The sequence below is a fragment of the Nerophis lumbriciformis genome, linkage group LG21 (genome assembly GCF_033978685.3).
Source record: "Nerophis lumbriciformis linkage group LG21, RoL_Nlum_v2.1, whole genome shotgun sequence".
Lineage (NCBI taxonomy): Eukaryota > Metazoa > Chordata > Actinopteri > Syngnathiformes > Syngnathidae > Nerophis > Nerophis lumbriciformis.
This window is the reverse complement of record NC_084568.2, coordinates 39656642-39678441: the sequence shown is the minus strand read 5'-3', so window position 1 is coordinate 39678441 and position 21800 is coordinate 39656642. Positions and strand designations below refer to the sequence as shown.

Here is a 21800-nt window from a genome sequence, read left to right as displayed (position 1 = left end):
GAAGGAAAGGCATGCAAAGTCTCTTACCTCCACAGCCTGAAAGAGGCAACAGTCTGGAGAGCAGGATGGCATTTTCACACTGAGACGCTCTCCAGTGACACGGGGGAGAGAGAGAGAGAGAGAGAGAGAGAGAGAGAGAGAGAGAGAGAGGGAGGGGCTGACTGGCGAGGAGAAGACAAGCGAGGTAAGAGCGAAGGAAGGAAGGAAGGAAGGGGGAGGAAGTGACAAGAGCACAGACTGAAAAGAAAGGCCTGCTTAGCTGGACTAGCCTACTGGATTAACCCAGTGTGGGATCTTTAACATGTCAGCACCCTTTCAGGACAAAAAGAAGGGAATTGATACATTTGACCTTTAGATGTACCGTATTTTCCGCACTATAAGCCGCCCCGGGTTATTAGCCGCGCCTTCAATGAATGGCATATTTCCAGAGGTGGGTAGAGTAGCCAGAAATTGTACTCAAGTAAGAGTACTGTTACTTTAGAGATTTATTACTCAAGTAAAAGTAAGGAGTAGTCACCCAAATATTTACTTGAGTAAAAGTAAAAAGTATGTTGTGAAAAAAGTACTCAAGTACTGAGTAACTGATGAGTAACATACACACACATATCATATATATATATATATATATATATATATATATATATACACACACACACACACATATATACATATATATATACACACACACATATATATATATATATATATATATATATATACATAGATATATACAGTATATAATTTATATTTATTTTTTTTGCCGTTTTTGTTTACATGTTAAAGGTGTTTTAATGAATATACATGCATGTTTAACACATATAGATTCCTTTCTTTCATGAAGACAAGAATATAAGTTGGTGTATTACCTGATTCTGATGACTTGCATTGATTGGAATCAGACAGTAGTGATGACAAACGTCCAGGTTTTCAAATGGAGGAGAAAAAAAGTTCCTCCTTTCTGTCTAATACCACATGAAAGTGGTTGGTTTTTGGCATCTTATATGTCCAGCTTCCATATTCGTTTTTATACACTGTACAAGAAATACATTGGCGGCAAACTCCGTAGCTTGCTAGCTTGTTTGCGCAGGCTTTCGGAGACTCTTATTTTGAAAGCGCAGGCGCGATGGAGCGGCACTTTTATTGTGAAGACAGGAACTGTGCAGTCAGTCTTCAGGCTTACGGTTGAAATAAAAAATGGTCTTTTTTCCTTCACACTTTTGATTGATTGATTGGAACTTTTATTAGTAGATTGCACAGTACAGTACCGTATTTTCCGCACTATAAGGCGCACCTAAAAACCACAAATTTTCTCAAAAGCTGACAGTGCGCCTTATAACCCGGTGCGCTTTATATATGGATAAATATTAAGATTCATTTTCATAAAGTTTAGGTCTCGCAACTACGGTAAACAGCCGCCATCTTTTTTCCCCGTAGAAGAAGCGCGCGGTGCATGCTGGGATATGTGACGTTTCATTTCCATTTGTGTGTTTATGTAAAGACCCCAAAATGGCTCCTATTAAGTGTGTTGTCTGTCTAATTATAAATAATGCAGACAAGGCGTGTTAACTGAGTTCTCAACGTTTACTCACAGCGTGCTAACTGCCAGCATACAACGCTTCTCAGGGCTACCGCGCATGCTCGTAACTATCGTTGCATGCTGGGTAGTGTAGTTGTTATATTTGCTAGCTCATAACAGCACATTGAGAGACACGCTTACGCGCTTAATTCAATACTCGCCGTCATTCCGGGTGGATTGACAAAAGACCTCCAGCCGCTAGATATTGGTGTCAACAGGGCATTCGAAGCTAGACTGCTAACTGCGTGGGAACAATGGATGACAGAAGGCGAACACACCTTCACTAAGACGAGGAGGCAGCGCCAGACGACGCCAACATCTGCCAGTGGATCGTAAATTTGCCCAACTTTTCACTTCGGACACCGAAGACGAAGGATTTACGAATGAAGAATAACTTCAGAAAGTGAGCGCTATGTTTATTTTGTGTGTTGTGACATTAACGTTCGAGCAACATTATGTTGCTATTGCTCTGCACTATTTTGAATTTTACTATGTTTGTGATTGCACATTTGCGTACATTTTGGGAGTGAACAGAGTTGTTAGAACGCTGGTTTTTAATATATTATTAAAGTTTGACTGACCTATCTGACTGTTTTTTTGACATTCCCTTTAGCGCAGCGTAGGCGCGGCTTATAGTCCGGGGCGGCTTATTGGTGGACAAAGTTATGAAATATGCCATTCATTGAAGGTGCGGCTAATAATCCGGTGCGCCTTATAGTGCGGAAAATACGGTACATATTCCGTACAATTGACCACTAAATGGTAACACCCCAATAAGTTTTTCAACTTGTTTAAGTCAGGTCATGTGACCCCTGGCTCTGTTTGATTGGTCCAACGTCACCAGTGACTGCATCAGATTGATGGAACGGAGTGAACGTCCCCAGTGACTGTATTTGTTGAAACGCAGGCACTATGAAGGTCTGTCTGACAGACCAAAACAAACAAAACGTGCATTAACAGATCGATAAAAATTAGTAGCGAGCTGAATATAGATAAAAGTAGCGGAGTAAAAGTAGCGTTTCTTCTCTATAAATATACTCAAGTAAAAGTAAAAGTATGTTGCATTAAAACTACTCTTAGAAGTACAATTTATCCCAAAAGTTACTCAAGTAGATGTAACGGAGTAAATGTAGCGCGTTACTACCCACCTCTGCATATTTCAAAACTTTGTCCACCTATAAGCCGCCCCGGGTTATAAGCCGCGCCTACGCTGCGCTAAAGGGAATGTCAAAAAAACAGTCAGATAGGTCAGTCAAACTTTAATAATATATTACAAACCAGCGTTCTAACAACTCTGTTCACCCCCAAAATGTAATGTGCAAATGTGCAATCACAAAAATAGTAACACTCAAATTAGTGCAGAGCAATAGTAACATCAATAACTCAACGTTGCTCGAACGTTAATGTCACACAACACACAAAATAAAGATTTATAGCTCACTTTCTGAAGTTATTCCTCATCCATAAATCCCTCGAATTCTTCTTCAGTGTCTGAATTAAAAAGTTGGGCGAATACGGCATCCAAAATGGCCGGCTCCGTCTCGTCGAAGTCATCAGAGTCAATGTTGCTGTTGTTGTCCAGCAGTTCCGTGAATCCTGCCTTCCGGAAAGCTCGGACCACAGTTGAGACCGATATATCCGCCAGGCATTTACAATCTACTGGCAGATGTTGGCGTATGTCGTCCGGCGCTGTCTCCCTGTCTTAGTGGCGCAGGTCATCTTGTTGCTTCCTCTACCTACGCACCATTGATTCATTTATGTTCAATTCTCTCGCTGCTGCTCTATTTCCGTGTTCTACTGCGTGACTTGTTGCCTTGAGTTTGAATTCTGCGTTGTACGCGTGTCTCTTAATAGGAGCCATTTTGTGGTCTTTACAGATGTAAACACACAAATGAAATGAAACGGGGGCTTCTTCTTCTACGGGGGCGGGTGGTTGCTTACAGTAGAAGAAGAAGCGCTTCCTCTTCTATGGGGGCGGGTGCTTACCTTGGCGGTTGCTTGCGTAGAAGAAGAAGCACTTCCTCTTCTACGGGGAAAAAAGATGGCGGCTGTTTACCGTAGTTGCAAGACCTAAACTTTATGAAAATGAATATTAATATCAATCCATATATAAAGCGCACCGGGTTATAAGCCGCACTGTCAGCTTTTGAGAAAATGTGTGGTTTTTAGGCGCGGCTTATAGTACGGAAAATACGGTACTCTCATCTAGGGATGTCCCGATCCAGGTTTTTGCGCTTCCGATCCGATACCGATATCGTTTTTGCATTTCCGATCCGATACCGATACTGACCGATACTGGCCTATCCGAGCATGTATTAAAGTTTAAAGTTATTTAGCCTACTTAGTTGTCAGAATCATGTTGAAAAGGGTTTTAGTACTCTTGATAACAACTAGCCAGCTGAATTAGGGGAGTATGAATAATACACAACGGTTGGTAACAAGAAACTGACCTGTTTATTCAAGGATAAACACAAAATAGACAAAATTATACATGACAAACAGAAATGGCATCATTGAACTAGGGCTGGGCGATATGGCCTTTTTTTAATATTGCGATATTTTAAGGCCATATTGCGATACACAATATATATCTGGATATTTTGCCTTAGCCTTGAATGAACACTTGATGCATATAATCACAGCAGTATGATGATTCTATGTGTTTTGATTGATTGATTGAGACTTTTATTAGTAGGTTGCACAGTGAAGTACCGTATTTTCCGCACTATAAGGCGCACCTAAAAACCACAAATTTTCTCAAAAGCTGACAGTGCGCCTTATAACCCGGTGCGCTTTATTACGATTCATTTTCATAAAGTTTCGATCTCGCAACTTCGGTAAACAGCCGCCATCTTTTTTCCCGGTAGAACAGGAAGCGCTTCTTCTTCTACGCAAGCAACCGCCAAGGAAAGCACCCGCCCCCATAGAACAGGAAGCGCTTCTTCTTCTACTGTAAGCAACCACCCGCCCCCGGAAGAAGAAGAAAAAACGCGCGGATATCACCGTACGTTTAATTTCCTGTTTACATCTGTAAAGACCACAAAATGGCTCCTACTAAGCGACAAGGATCCGGTTCATAAAAAGACGCAATCTCTCCATCCGCACACGGATTACTACCGTATTTCACAGCAACTGATATTCCTGTGAACCGCACTGTGGAACGGGAGCACGTACGGTGAATATTCGCACCACAGGGAATGAGAAGTCATCCTTCACTGTGGTTCTAGCTTGCCATGCTAACTTCCACCCATGGTGATATTCAAAAGGAAGACCTTGCCAAAAGAGACCTTTCCAGCCGGCGTCATCATAAAAGCTAACTCGAAGGGATGGATGGATGAAGAAAAGATGAGCGAGTGGTTAAGGGAAGTTTACGCGAAGAGGCCGGGTGGCTTTTTTCACACAGCTCCGAAGGCGAACACACCTTCACTAAGACGGGCAGACAGCGCCGGACGACATACGCCAACATTTGCCAGTGGATCGTAAATGCCTGGGCAGATATTTCGGTCACAACTGTGGTCCGAGCTTTCCGGAAGGCAGGATTCACAGAACTACTGGACAACAGCGACACTGACTCCGATGACTTCGACGAGACGGAACCGGCCATTTTGGATCCCACGCTTGCGCAACTTTTCAATTCGGACACCGAAGACGAAGAATTCGAAGGATTTACGAATGAAGAATAACTTCAGAAGGTGAGCGCTATGTTTATTTTGTGTGTTGTGACATTAACGTTCGAGCAACATTATGTTGCTATTGCTCTACACCATTTTGAATTTTACTATGTTTGTGATTGCACATTTGCGTACATTTTGGGACAGAGTTGTTAGAACGCTGGTTTTCAATATATTATTAAAGTTTGACTGAACTATCTGACTGTTTTTTTGACATTCCCTTTAGCGCAGCGTAGGCGCGGCTTATAATCCGGGGCGGCTTATTGGTGGACAAAGTTATGAAATATGTAATTCATTGAAGGTGCGGCTAATAATCCGGTGCGCCTTATAGTGCGGAAAATACGGTACATATTCCGTACAATTGACCACTAAATGGTAACACCCCAATAAGTTTTTCAACTTGTTTAAGTCGGGGTTGATTCATGATACATATATATACTATCAGATATATACTATCATCATAATACAGTCATCACACAAGATAATCACATTGAATTATTTACATTATTTATAATCCAGGGTGTGGAGGGGGGCGCCGGATGTAAGTGTCGAAAAGACAGCCAAAAGAGTTTGATATGCGAGCACCTTAGAGGGAGCGTTGCTCGCACGGCTGCGCTAGCATCACAGCTAACGTTAGCCATGCTGCTACCTCTCTGCTGGGAGAGGACGTATACGTATGTGACGTGTGTAAGAAGGTGCGCTTGCTGTCTGTGAGAGGGAGACACAGGAAAGTGTGAGAAGAGCCTGTCGTGTAATGCCAGCAGCTAAAAGCAACTGCGTGAGAATTGTGGACGTGTTGAAGGTGTGCTGGAAAATGCGGAACGGAAATTACGGAGCAGCAGAAAAGTGGAATGTATTATTTAAATCGGTGCGTTGGAAAACACGGACCGGAGTTTTTTTTTTAAACTGGATCTGGATCGGCATTTTCCCATGCCTTGCCGATACGCAATTTTTGGCAAATATCGGCAGCCGATTTGATCCAAATATCGGATCGGGACATCCCTACTCTCATCTACCAACCTCTTGTGGCCGTCTTCCTGACACATGTAGGCGACCTTCGCATTTCTTTGTCAAAGTCCATCTTTTTAGGGCTCAAAAATATGACGTCTAATGTGAACACAATCCCACCTGCATGCGGACATGACGACTGCAGTGTTTCTGGAAGTAAACATGGCGTCAAGTCCAGTCGCTCTCAGTACTGGAGCATTTGTGGCTATTTCAAGGGTTTTGTGCAATCAAAGTCCACAATTACACTCACTGCGCGTAGAAGAAAGTACTTCACTTGAGTGTGGGCCAGCAGTCGGAGTGTTGGAACCTTCACTTGAGGTACTAAAACACTTCATTTTCTGTCAACTATCTATTTTGTAAGCGTCTATTTTGGCAAACAATGCTGATCGCTTTCTGGTCAGATGAATGCAGTAGCGTTGACTTCTGAGCAGAGGTGGGTAGAGTAGCCAGAAATTGTACTCAAGTAAGAGTACTGTTACTTTAGAGATTTATTACTCAAGTAAAAGTAAGGAGTAGTCACCCAAATATTTACTTGAGTAAAAGAAAAAAAAATTTGTGAAAAAACTACTCAAGTACTGAGTAACTGATGAGTAACATACACACACATATCATATATATATATACCGTATTTTCCGCACTATAAGGCGCACCAAAAAACCACAAATTTTCTCAAAAGCTGACAGTGCGCCTTATAACCCGGTGCGCTTTATATATGGATAAATATTAAGATTCATTTTCATAAAGTTTCGGTCTCGTAACTACGGTAAACAGCCGCCATCTTTTTTCCCGGTAGAACAGGAAGCGCTTCTTCTTCTACGCAAGCAACCGCCAAGGTAAGCACCCGCCCCCATAGAACAGGAAGCGCTTCTTCTTCTACTGTAAGCAACCACCCGCCCGCGTAGAAGAAGAAAAAGCGCGCGGATATTACCGTACGGTACGTTTCATTTCCTTTGTGTGTTTACATCTGTAAAGACCACAAAATGGCTCCTACTAAACGACAGCGATCCGGTTCATGAAAAGACGCAATCTCTCCATCCGCACACGGATTACTATTTCACAGCAACTGATATTCCTGTGAACCGCACTGTGGATACAACGGGAGCACGTACGGTGAATATTCGCACCACAGGGAATGAGAAGTCATCCTTCACTGTGGTTCTAGCTTGCCATGCTAATGGCCAGAAACTTCCACCCATGGTGATATTCAAAAGGAAGACCTTGCCAAAAGAGACCTTTCCAGCCGGCGTCATCATAAAAGCTAACTCGAAGGGATGGATGAAGAAAAGATGAGCGAGTGGTTAAGGTAAGTTTAAGTTTACGCGAAGAGGCCGGGTGGCTTTTTTCACGCAGCTTCGTCCATGTTGATATACGATTCCATGCGCGCCCACATCACGCTGGTTTTAATATATTATTAAAGTTTGACTGACCTATTTGACTGTTTTTTTGACATTCCTTTAGCGCAGTTAGATGCGGCTTACAACACGGGGCGGCTTATAGGTGGACAAAGTTTTGAAATATGCCGTTCATTGAAGGCGCGGCTTATAACCCAGGGCGCCTTATGGTGCGGAAAATACGGTATATATATATACACACACACACATATATATATATAGATATATATATATATATATATATATATATACACACACACACATATATATATATATATACACACACATTTATATATATACATTATATATATATATATATATATATATATATATATATATATATATATATACACATATATATATATACAGTATATAATTTATATGTATTTATTTTGCCGTTTTTGTTTACATGTTAAAGGTGTTTTAATGAATATACATGCATGTTTAACACATATAGATTCCTTTCTTTCATGAAGACAAGAATATAAGTTGGTGTATTACCTGATTCTGATGACTTGCATTGATTGTAATCAGACAGTAGTGATGATAGCGTCCACGTTTTCAAATGGAGGAGAAAAAAAGTTCCTCCTTTCTGTCTAATACCACATGAAAGTGGTTGGTTTTTGGCATCTTATTTGTCCAGCTTCCATATTCGTTTTTATACACTTTACAAGAAATACATTGGCGGCAAACTCCGTAGCTTGCTAGCTTGTTTGCGCTGGCTTTCGGAGACTCTTGTTTTGAAAGCGCAGGTGCGATGGAGCGGCACTTTTATTGTGAAGACAGGAACTGTGCAGTCAGTCTTTAGGCTTTTGACGGGATGTACGGTTGAAATAAAAAAGGGTCTTTTTTCCTTCACACTTTTGATTGATTGATTGAAACTTTTATTAGTAGATTGCACAGTACAGTATATATTCCGTACAATTGACCACTAAATGGTAACACCCCAATAAGTCAGGTCATGTGACCGCCTGGCTCTGTTTGATTGGTCCAACGTCACCAGTGACTGCATCTGATTGGTGGAACGGAGTGAACGTCACCAGTGACTGTATTTGTTGAAACGCAGGCACTATGAAGGTCTGTCTGACAGACCAAAACAAACAAAGCGTGCATTAACAGATCGATAAAAATTTGTAGCGAGTAGCGAGCTGAATGTAGATAAAAGTAGCGGAGTAAAAGTAGCGTTTCTTCTCTATAAATATACTCAAGTAAAAGTAAAAGTATGTTGCATTAAAACTACTCTTAGAAGTACAATTTATCCCAAAAGTTACTCAAGTAGATGTAACGGAGTAAATGTAGCGCGTTACTACCCACCTCTGCTTCTGAGTTAAAAGAGGCCTGAGTCGGACACAAACATGTTGGAGTTGCACTGTTCACACAGACATGAAACTATTCCATACAGTTCACATGTGGGCAAACAAGGTCGTAATGTCATTTTGCAATTTTGAGTAGATCATTGACCTAGATTATTATTATTATGTAAAATTCTACAACATGCATGCAAAGGGCCACACCCTCAGGTATTATACTTGCTTATCTCATGTTGTGGCCTCCGTTTACAATGCGTCAGGTCCAAAATAGACCTCCTCGCTGGCTACTAATGAATACAACTGTAATCATCCGCAGCAAAGTGGAGAGCCATTAACTTTGTGGCCCGCAGAGTGAACAAAGGCGACAACAAGTAAGCTAGCTCGATGGTTAGCTAACTAGCAAGCTTGTTTTGGTGCTCCTGATGGTCTCCCTGTCCTGTCCTGTCCAACTCAGCACTGGCACGTCTAGAGGGTGGCACGTACCACCCCAGGGGCCGCTTCCCTCAGAGGTGGAACCATACGAAGGTAGTAGGACAGCGCACAAGATCATATCGTGCAGGTGTGCTTCATCTAGTGATGAAGCACACCTGCACGATGGATTCTGATGAGTCATCTATGTTGCTGCTTCTTGATCTTAGCGCTGCTTTCGATACCGTCGATCATAATATTTTATTAGAGCGTATCAAAACACGTATTGGTATGTCAGACTTAGCTTTGTCGTGGTTTAACTCTTATCTTACTGACAGGATGCAATGCGTCTCCCATAATAATGTGACCTCGGACTATGTTAAGGTAACGTGCGGAGTTCCTCAGGGTTCGGTTCTTGGCCCTGCACTCTTTAGTACTTACATGCTGCCGCTAGGCGACATCATACGCAAATACGGTGTTAGCTTTCATTGTTATGCTGATGACAGCCAACTCTACATGCCCCTAAAGCTGACCAACACGCCGGATTGTAGTCAGCTGGTCCGGTGGCCATGGATAAAGTGCTGGCTGTCCAGAGTCGGGACCCGGGGTGGACCGCTCGCCTGTGCATTGGCTGGGAACATCTCTGCGCTGCTGACCCGTCTCCGCTCGGGATGGTGTCCTGCTGGCCCCACTATGGACTGGACTCTTACTATTATGTTGGATCCACTATGGACTGGACTCTCACAATATTATGTCAGACCCACTCGACATCCATTGCTTTCGGTCTCCCCTAGAGGGGGGGGGGGGGTTACCCACATATGCGGTCCTCTCCAAGGTTTCTCATAGTCATTCACATCGACGTCCCACTGGGGTGAGTTTTTCCTTGCCCTTATGTGGGCTTTGTACCGAGGATGTCGTTGTGGCTTGTGCAGCCCTTTGAGACACTTGTGATTTAGGGCTATATAAATAAACATTGATTGATTGATTGATGTGCAGAGGCTTGGAGTAATGGAGGAGGAGTGGGAAATGAGCCTCGCTGGCTCGCCATACCACGCCACCTCTTCGGGGATGCGGTTCAGATTTTGAGAGGAGATTCGACAACACGAACTGCCGAAAATCCATTGAAAATGTAGGCTTTTGAGAGTTGTGGTCTGTTTGGAATCCGGATAGAGAATAAAAATGGTTGTTTTTTGTTAAATGCCAATTAAATAAAAGAATAACATCCATCCATCCTCTTCCGCTTATCCGAGGTCGGGTCGCGGGGGCAGCAGCTTAAGCAGGGAAGCCCAGACTTCCCTCTCCCCAGCCACTTCGTCCAGCTCCTCCCGGGGGATCCCGAGGCGTTCCCAGGCCAGCCGGGAGAGATAGTCTTCCCAGCGTGTCTTGGGTCTTCCCCGTGGCCTCCTACCGGTCGGACGTGCCCGAAACACCTTCCTAGGGAGGCGTTCGGGTGGCATCCTGACCAGATGCCCGAACCACCTCATCTGGCTCCTCTCGATGTGGAGGAGCAGCGGCTTTACTTTGAGCTCCCCCCGGATGACAGAGCTTCTCACCCTATCTCTAAGGGAGAGCCCCGCCACTCGGCGGAGGAAACTCATTTCGGCCGCTTGTACCCGTGATCTTGTCCTTTCGGTCATGACCCAAAGCTCATGACCATAGGTGAGGATGGGAACGTAGATCGACCGGTAAATCGAGAGCTTTGCCTTCCGGCTCAGCTCCTTCTTCACCACAACGGATCGATACAGCGTCCGCATTACTGAAGACGCCGCACCGATCCGCCTGTCTATCTCACGATCCACTCTCCCCCCACTCGTGAACAAGACTCCGAGGTACTTGAACTCCTCCACTTGGGGCAAGATCTCCTCCCCAACCCCGAGATGGCACTCCACCCTTTTCCGGGAGAGAACCATGGACTCGGACTTGGAGGTGCTGATTCCCATCCCAGTCGCTTCACACTCGGCTGCGAACCGATCCAGTGAGAGCTGAAGATCTTGGCCGGATGAAGCCATCAGGACCACATCATCTGCAAATAGCAGAGACCTAATCCTGCAGCCACCAAACCAGATCCCCTCAACGCCCTGACTGCGCCTAGAAATTCTGTCCATAAAGGTTATGAACAGAATATTTATATTATACATTGTATAATAAATTTGACAACAAACTTAATCCTAGTTGTTTATGAATAACAACATTTGAACAAAATATGCTACATTTAGATACCCTCATTACTATTCTCTTGTAGTGTATTTCCTTTTATGCCACATGACATGGGTTCAATTCTCCGCAGCTTCATTTTTATTACTTTATTAGCACACACAATATTAAGCAAAAACATATGCAGGACCGGTTGAGAAGACCCTAAGTTCTTGTAAAGACACCGCCCCCAAAACATAACAAATATACATTCTCATCATAATTCACTTCAGACCAACTTGGCCTTCAGTCGTTTTGAAAAAGAATAAAATGTATTTGTAGATTGAAGAGCTGCTGGCAGTTTCTTCCAAAGAGAGGCTCCTCTGTACTCCAGTGTTTACTTCTTAGTTGCATTGTTGACAATAGTGTCTTGTTGGCTATGTACATCAGAAGTATATGTAGAAACAATGAAAAACTGTTGGTAAGTCAATGAACAAATGTACATAAAAATAGATATACAATATATGTTCACATTGAATATTGTCAAAACGCTGTCTTTTTTGAAAAGATGAGCTGAGTCTACTGGACAAAATTCATTATTCTCAAGAATCTCTTTAATAAGATTTAATAAAAGGTATGAATGACAAGTAACTATCGTGGGATCACACTCCTCAGCCTTCCCGGTAAGGTCTATTCAGGTGCACTGGAGAGGAGGCTACGCCGGATAGTCGAACCTCGGATTCAGGAGGAACAGTGTGGTTTTCGTCCTGGTCGTGGAACTGTGGACCAGCTCTATACTCTCGGCAGGGTCCTTGAGGGTGCATGGGAGTTTGCCCAACCAGTCTACATGTGTTTTGTGGACTTGGAGAAGGCATTCGACCGTGTCCCTCGGGAAGTCCTGTGGGGAGTGCTCAGAGAGTACGGGGTATCGGACTGTCTGATTGTGGCAGTCCGCTCCCTGTATGATCAGTGCCAGAGCTTGGTCCGCATTGCCGGTAGTAAGTCGGACACTTTTCCAGTGAGGGTTGGACTCCGCCAAGGCTGCCCTTTGTCACCGATTCTGTTCATAACTTTTATGGACATAATTTCTAGGCGCAGTCATGGCGTTGAGGGGATCTTGTTTGGTGGCTGCAGGATTAGGTCTCTGGTTTTTGCAGATGATGTGGTCCTGATGGCTTCATCTGTCCAGGATCTTCAGCTCTCACTGGATAGGTTCGCAGCTGAGTGTGAAGCGACTGGGATGAGAATCAGCACCTCCAAGTCCGAGTCCATGGTTCTCGCCCGGAAAAGGGTGGAGTGCCATCTCCGGGTTGGGGAGGAGATCTTGCCCCAAGTGGAGGAGTTCAAGTACCTCGGAGTCTTGTTCACGAGTGAGGGAAGAGTGGATCGTGAGATCGACAGGCGGATCGGTGCGGCGTCTTCAGTAATGCGGACGCTGTATCGATCCGTTGTGGTGAAGAAGGAGCTGAGCCGGAAGGCAAAGCTCTCAATTTACCGGTCGATCTACGTTCCCATCCTCACCTATGGTCATGAGCTTTGGGTTATGACCGAAAGGACAAGATCACGGGTACAAGCGGCCGAAATGAGTTTCCTCCGCCGGGTGGAGGGGCTCTCCCTTAGAGATAGGGTGAGAAGCTCTGCCATCCGGGGGGAGCTCAAAGTAAAGCCGCTGCTCCTCCTCATCGAGAGGAGCCAGATGAGGTGGTTCGGGCATCTGGTCAGGATGCCACCCGAACGCCTCCCTAGGGAGGTGTTTAGGGCACGTCCGACCGGTAGGAGGCCGCGGGGAAGACCCAGGACACGTTGGGAAGACTATGTCTCCCGGCTGGCCTGGGAACGCCTCGGGGTCCCACAGGAAGAGCTGGACGAAGTGGCTGGGGAGAGGGAAGTCTGGGCTTCCCTGCTTAGGCTGCTGCCCCCGCGACCCGACCTCGGATAAGCGGAAGAAGATGGATGGATGGATGGAATGACAAGTAGCATTCCAAATACTATTGCAATACATTAATTGAGGATATAGTATAATGTCAACATACAAAAACGATGAATAAAACAACAAACTACTCAAAATACCAATGAATTTCATCATCTTGCTACAGACAAGTTCAGTATGTTGTTTCCTAGTTAATTATTCATCAACAATAACTCAGAAAAATCTGATTTTAAACACCAAGCTAATTTTGATGCCACCAATAAATAATTTCACCTCTTATTTATTATAGCTTTTGTTTTTCATACTAAAAATCATAAAATGTGTTTTTTTAATATTATAGCACCACCAAAGCGGTCATGTTTTGCCAGAAGAAGACCACATCTCCCATGATGACTAGCGAATATAGCGTCATACTGACATGATGTAATGCTGCCACAAATATTAGGTCTCTCAGAGCTATGCTGATGTCACTACCAAGAAAGGATCTTGGATTGTGCTACAAACACGACACTACTACCAAGAATGCATGCAGGTCCCAAGCAAAGAAAGACTGGCGGGAGATTTTTTTCTCGAAGAATCAGTAGTGAAACTTTCAAGCTGCTGGCTATTTATTGCTACCGCGCCAATTTCCGACAGCTAGCATTAGCATTTTGATCTGAGCACGGAAAGTCACTTACTAGTCCAACAAAAACAGAGCCGAGGCAGCGTTGGTCTGAAATTCCTCGTCTTTGAGCGCACGCCAGCGAGTGAAATTTGGGGCAATGTTGATCCCAACTGTCATTTTATCTGAGTACCGTATTTTCCGCACCATAAGCCGCCCTGGGTTATAAGCCGCGCCTTCAATGAACGGCATATTTCAAAACTTTGTCCACCTATAAGCCGCCCCGTGTTATAAGCCGCATCTAACTGCGCTAAAGGAATGTCAAAAAAACAGTCAGATAGGTCAGTCAAACTTTAATAATATATTAAAAACCAGCGTGATGTGGGCGTGCATGGAGTCGTATATCAACATGGACGGAGCTGCGTGAAAAAAGCCACCCGGCCTCTTCGCGTAAACTTCCCTTAACCACTCGCTCATCTTTTCTTCATCCATCCATCCCTTCGAGTTAGCTTTTATGATGACGCCGGCTGGAAAGGTCTCTTTTGGCAAGGTCTTCCTTTTGAATATCACCATGGGTGGAAGTTTCTGGCCATTAGCATGGCAAGCTAGAACCACAGTGAAGGATGACTTCTCATTCCCTGTGGTGCGAATATTCACCGTACGTGCTCCCGTTGTATCCACAGTGCGGTTCACAGGAATATCAAAAGTCAGTGGAACCTCGTCCATGTTGATAATGTTCTCTGGCCGGATCTTTTTTTCAGCTATCTTGTTTTTACAATATGCACGGAAAGTAGCCAGCTTTTCTTGAAAGTCTTTAGGCAGTTGCTGTGAAATAGTAGTCCGTGTGCGGATGGAGAGATTGCGTCTTTTCATGAACCGGAAACCTGTCGCTTAGTAGGAGCCATTTTGTGGTCTTTACAGATGTAAACACACAAAGGAAATGAAACGTAATATCCGCGCGCTTCTTCTTCTTCTACGGGGGCGGGTGGTTGCTTACAGTAGAAGAAGAAGCGCTTCCTGTTCTATGGGGGCGGGTGCTTACCTTGGCGGTTGCTTGCGTAGAAGAAGAAGCACTTCCTCTTCTACGGGGAAAAAAGATGGCGGCTGTTTACCGTAGTTGCGAGACCGAAACTTTATGAAAATAAATCTTAATATTAATCCATATATAAAGCGCACCGGGTTATAAGCCGCACTGTCAGCTTTTGAGTAAATTTGTGGTTTTTAGGTGCGGCTAATAGTGCGGAAAATACGGTACTTAGTGTTGCTTTAAGTGACAATTTATTCTTTTTAAACCATACAGGCATATTTGACAGTTCTTGTCAAGATTAGAATGGAATACTAAAAGACAAGCATTATTTAATGTCACTTGGCTACAGCTGACCCCGGGGTAGACTTAGGCAAGCGGAACAGCGAGTACATGCAACTGATGCCAACATTCATTCAATTCTGTTTACATCCTATTTTTATTGATAATTCATTAAATAACGAGGGAGGTGATATTTTGACGCAAAGCCAAATATTTTAAATGCGAATTTCCGTGGAAATTTCCCAAAGCTGAGAACTAGGAGCTGCTACCTGTCACACTAATCAGCTGACATTCTACGGAGCTCATAAGCCAATCACTGTCTGCAGAGTTTTACTCCTTCCCTCCCACTTATATACTCTTCACAGCTGGCTTCCAAATATTGAGCAGCATGTGTAAGATGTGGGGTAAAGCAACAGCTCGGGGTGGGTGCCTGGCCTGAGGACAGAGAAGGAGGCAGGCAGGGGGAAGAAAAGAGGAATGCAATACTGAGTCATAATCAGGCTCATGTGAAGCGTGCGGCCCAACACAGCTGGCCCTTAATACACTTTGCATGAGAACCCGACCCAAAGTACGGAAAGTGAATGTAAAGTAGGTTTGCATACCTGCCAACTTTTGAAATCAGAAAAACCTAGTAGCCAGGGTAGATCCAGGACAAAGTCCTGGTGGGGGGGTTCCTTCACCCCCCGACGCAAAATGATTATTAGCATTCAGACAGGTTAAAATGTTGCTAAAACCATCACTTTTCTATCAGTCACAGTGACTTTTCAAAACAAAAATATTACAGCAAAAATCATATGGGTTGATTGACATGTTTATTCTGTAAGCTAACTTCAATAGTTTGAAATTATTTTGACAGTCAATGCCAGTTATCCTGTCAACCTTTCACAAGACTTCAATTTGTTAATTGAAAGTATAAACGGTATAAACACTTTTTACAGTAAACAAATGGTAAAACAGTACTAAACAATTCCATTAAAAAAAAAATTGGTGTCATTATTAACTTTCTGTCCAAGCTTGTATAATCTACTGCCTTGTTCAATTGTAAAAAAATATTCTGTGCCTAAAATTCACATTTCTATCACAATTATCATACTGTAAACATGGTAAGCTAACTTCATTAAAATTAATAGTCCTGTCAATAGCATGGAATTACAATTCAAATGTAGTTTTTTTGTAAGCCTTTCAAAAGAATTCAAAATATGAAGAATTAATGAAAATTAATTTAAGCCATCAGACACTTGAAAAGTGGCACATCACATCTCTAATGTAATCATTTTAACTTTTCAACAGAAATAGCACTGCAAAAATATTAAGGACATACTTCTGTATTTTGGTAGTTATGCTGTCAACATTTAACAAGATTTCTTCAACTTGGACTTGAAAGCATAAATAGTATAAACACTTTTAACAGTATAACAGTACTAAACAATTCCAATAGATAACATTGGTGTCATTACCTTTTTGTGGCTAAAATCCAAATTTATTCTATCAGATTGATCATACTGCAAAAATGATATGGTAACTTTATGATAAGTTTACTTCATTAAAATGTAATTCAATAGCATCATAGAATTAAGAAGTAATAGAATAGTATGATAGTTATATGTTACTTGTTTTGAACATGTTATCGTTATCACAAATAAAAAGATATACTGTACACAGAAATTATTTTTGATTTGATTTATTGTTTATGTAATAAAAGATTTACTTAAAATTGTATGTTTTGTGAGTTTTTTTATGCTACGAACTGTACTTACCGGCAGAGGTGGGTAGTAACGCGCTACATTTACTCCGTTACATCTACTTGAGTAATTTTTGGGATAAATTGTACTTCTAAGAGTAGTTTTAATGCAACATACTTTTACTTTTACTTGAGTATATTTATAGAGAAGAAACGCTACTTTTACTCCGCTACTTTTATCTACATTCAGCTCACTACTCGCTACTAATTTTTATCGATCTGTTAATGCACGCTTTGTTTGTTTTGGTCTGTCAGACAGACCTGCATAGTGCCTGCGTTTCAACAAATACAGTCACTGGTGACGTTCACTCCGTTCCACCAATCAGATGCAGTCACTGGTGACGTTGGACCAATCAAACAGAGCCAGGCGGTCACATGACCTGATTTAAACAAGTTGAAAAACGTATTGGGGTGTTGCCATTTAGTGGTCAATTGTACGGAATATGTACTGTACTGTGCAATCTACTAATAAAAGTTTCAATCAATCAATCAAAAGTGTGAAGGAAAAAAGACCCTTTTTTATTTCAACCGTACATCCCGTCAAAAGCCTAAAGACTGACTGCACAGTTCCTGTCTTCACAATAAAAGTGCCGCTCCATCGCGCCTGCGCTTTCAAAACAAGAGTCTCCGAAAGCCAGCGCAAACAAGCTAGCAAGCTACGGAGTTTGCCGCCAATGTATTTCTTGTAAAGTGTATAAAAACGAATATGGAAGCTGGACAAATAAGATGCCAAAAATCAACCACTTTCATGTGGTATTAGACAGAAAGGAGGAACTTTTTTTCTCCTCCATTTGAAAACGTGGACGCTATCATCACTACTGTCTGATTACAATCAATGCAAGTCATCAGAATCAGGTAATACACCAACTTATATTCTTGTCTTCATGAAAGAAAGGAATCTATATGTGTTAAACATGCATGTATATTCATTAAAACACTATTAACATGTAAACAAAAACGGCAAAAAAATATATATAAATTATATACTGTATATATCAATGTATGTATATATATATATATATATATATATATATATATATATATATATATATATATATATATATGTGTGTGTGTATATATATATATATATATATGTGTGTGTGTGTGTATATATATATATATATATATATATATATATATATATATATATATATATATATATATATATATATATATATATATATATATATATATATGATATGTGTGTGTATGTTACTCATCAGTTACTCAGTACTTGAGTAGTTTTTTTACAACATACTTTTTACTTTTACTCAAGTAAATATTTGGGTGACTACTCCTTACTTTTACTTGAGTAATAAATCTCTAAAGTAACAGTACTCTTACTTGAGTACAATTTCTGGCTACTCTACCCACCTCTGCTTACCGGCGATGCAAACCGACGGAGACATTTCCGTAATGAAAGCGGCAACACCCTTTTTAGATCCCATTATCGGCAGCAAAGCAAACCAAATTCTGCCAAGGAATTTCGTTTGAGTCTATTTCTTCCGCGAGTATTTTGTAAATGTTTTCGCCTGTGGAAGCGCCGTATTGCATTCCCTCAAAGACAGAAGTACTGACAATACTAGTCGTCATCGAAATATCAAACACAAGGTGCAATTCGCGTAGTTTTCACCCTTTTTGGAACGGATAATTATTCCCGGATAGGCTTTTGAATATTCTTCACGGAATGACTGCAGTTTTCTTTTCGGTTTAAGACTCGTTTGCGATTTTTCCCCGGCTGATTCCATGATCGTTCGCTCGTTTGGAAACAATGGCAACAGGTGCCTCGTGCTTGGCAGCGGTGCTATAAATAGCCTCGCGCATGGCATTCGGAATGGCTCGATAGGAAGTTACGGAAAGCAGTGTCGATTGTCATTGTTGTTACGCGATTTCGTGAATAAAACTTAAAAAAATGTTGTTTTTTTTAATTAATGAAAAAACGTATTTTTTATCACTGCAACCGTAACCCGGAATAGGTTGATGAAAACCGTACTAATTACGGGAAAACCGGAGTAGTTGGCAGGTATGAGTTTGCCTTCAGTGCAGCCCACACTGTTGTAAAATATGAATAAAGTCTTAGTGGTGATCAGATAGGCCATTGGCATACATTTTAACGCCAATTTACCTCAGAGCCGGTATGGCTGTGTAGCTTACGACCACCAAGTGTGACTGTGTAGTGACCACTGGGGTGAGTTTTTCCTTGCCCTTATGTGGGCTCTGTACCGAGGATGTCGTTGTGGCTTGTGCAGCCCTTTGAGACACTTGTGATTTAGGGCTATATAAATAAACATTGATTGATTGATTGATACCTTGGTAAAAAATAATAACCAGCAAGCAACTATAGATTATTTATATTACAGTTTATTGTTTACTCTACAGCGAATATGATTACCTAGCATGATGTTGCTGTTAGCACTATGCTAATGTTGATAATAGAGGTGGGAAATGATGAATTCTCTGACGCATCCAAATATTGATTATATGTTAAAGAGGTCATATGATTTTTTTTAATACATTTTAAACTACTACTAAGTGGAGGAGTTCAAGTACCTCGGAGTCTTGTTCACGAGTGAGGGAAGAGTGGATCGTGAGATCGACAGGCGGATCGGTGCGGCGTCTTCAGTAATGCGGACGCTGTATCGATCCGTTGTGGTGAAGAAGGAGCTGAGCCGGAAGGCAAAGCTCTCGATTTACCGGTCGATCTACGTTCCCATCCTCACCTATGGTCATGAGCTTTGGGTCATGACCGAAAGGACAAGATCACGGGTACAAGCGGCCGAAATGAGTTTCCTCCGCCGAGTGGCGGGGCTCTCCCTTAGAGATAGGGTGAGAAGCTCTGTCATTCGGGGGGAGCTCAAAGTAAAGCCGCTGCTCCTCCACATGGAGAGGAGCCAGATGAGGTGGTTCGGGCATCTGGTCAGGATGCCACCCGAACGCCTCCCTAGGAAGGTGTTTCGGGCACGTCCGACCGGTAGGAGGCCACGGGGAAGACCCAGGACACGCTGGGAAGACTATCTCTCCCGGCTGGCCTGGGAACGCCTCGGGATCCCCCGGGAGGAGCTGGACGAAATGGCTGGGGAGAGGGAGGTCTGGGCTTCCCTGCTTAAGCTGCTGCCCCCGCGACCCGACCTCGGATAAGCGGAAGAAGATGGATGGATGGATGGATTTTAAACTACCGTATATTACCAAATAAACGCCCTTGTGCAAATAACCGCCCGGGGTCTGACCCCATTTTGTGAAATAAACGCCTCTTCCTAATAAACGCCTATGTCCAAATAGCCGCCCATGGGCTGTTATTTGCATAATTTAGATTAAAATCATATTGACTTCATTAAACCCAATTTATAAGCTAAAAGGAAAAGGAAAGGTGCAATAATTCTGGTCATTACGGTAACAGCAGACGTTACGTGGGGGATTCTGGGTAATCAACATATTGCAATGGGTGACCGCATATAGCGTAACACACACTCAACGACAACAACAAACCCACGAGGAAAAGTTTCAACATGGCAAGCAACAGCAGCAGTGAGTTGAACGAACAGGATACCGGTACACCACAACTGATGGACGGGAATACTTTAAGGGGGAAGAACAGAAAGTTTGACTTAAAGTTCAAGCTAGCGGTTGTGAAGTATGCGGAGCAGAATTCTGGTTTGGCAGCGGCCGGGCAGTTTAACGTTGACCCAAAACGTGTACGAGAATGGAAACAAAAAAAGGGAGAACTACAATCTCAGTCGGCAATCGATGGAAAACGGGCTCGCTTATCTGGTGGAGGTAGGAAGAAAGTGAGCGACGAACTTGATGCTAATTTGCGTCAGTGGATACATCACGTTCGTGGACTGAACCACCGTGTGTCCCGCAAAATGATCCGCATTAAGGCAAAGGACAGTGACAGTATTATTGTTCTGTTTTGATGGTGGGTTTTATACTTGAGTACTTGGTACCATAATTTTATTTTTCCCGGTAGGCTGCTTTATTTAAAAAGTTTATTAGGGCCCGCAATGGGACATAAGGACCTATTGTTTTTCTAAGGTTTTATTATTAGGGCCCGCAATGGCCCATTGCAAAAGGACTCCCTTCGGGAGTCCTTATGCAATGGGACATAAGGACCTATTGTTATTCGTTCGTTTTATTCTTTCTTATTATTATTCTTCCGCAGCTTTGCGCACTACTTTGACCCCCTTAACATGCTTCAAAACTCACCAAATTTTACACACACATCAGTAATATACGGCAAAACTTTTAACAAAAAACCAAACCTCAAAACTCAAAATTGCTCTCTAGCGCCCCCTATAAAAAAAAAAAAACTAGACTGCCTGTAACTCCCACTAGGAAGGTCGGAAAGACATGAAACAAAATCCTCTATGTAGGTCTGACTCAGACCTAACTTTCATAATGGTACATTCTCGGGCTAAAATCAACAGGAAGTTGCCAATTCCCCCTTCAAGACAAAAAAGTACTAAAAACAGTCACTTTTGCCTCTTGGAGCTGTAATTTGACCCCCTTAACACGCTTCAAAACTCACCGAACTGAACACACACATCAGGACTGGCAAACACTGTGATCTAATAAAAAAACCTAACCCCATATTAAAAAATTGCACTCTACAGCAATTTTTGAATAAAACGGAGAAAAAACTGCTCCTCGGAAGAAAATAATTACAAAACTGCCTGTAACTCCCACTGGGAAGGTCGGAGAGACATGAAACAAAAACCTCTCCGTAGG

General features: G+C 42.6%; 1 protein-coding gene across 3 annotated transcripts in view; it reads right to left on the bottom strand.

The window, feature by feature from the left end:
- LOC133620808 (growth factor receptor-bound protein 10-like) overlaps window positions 1-21800 on the bottom strand; it is a 247943-nt gene that overhangs the window by 72760 nt on the left and 153383 nt on the right. The window lies entirely within an intron of this gene.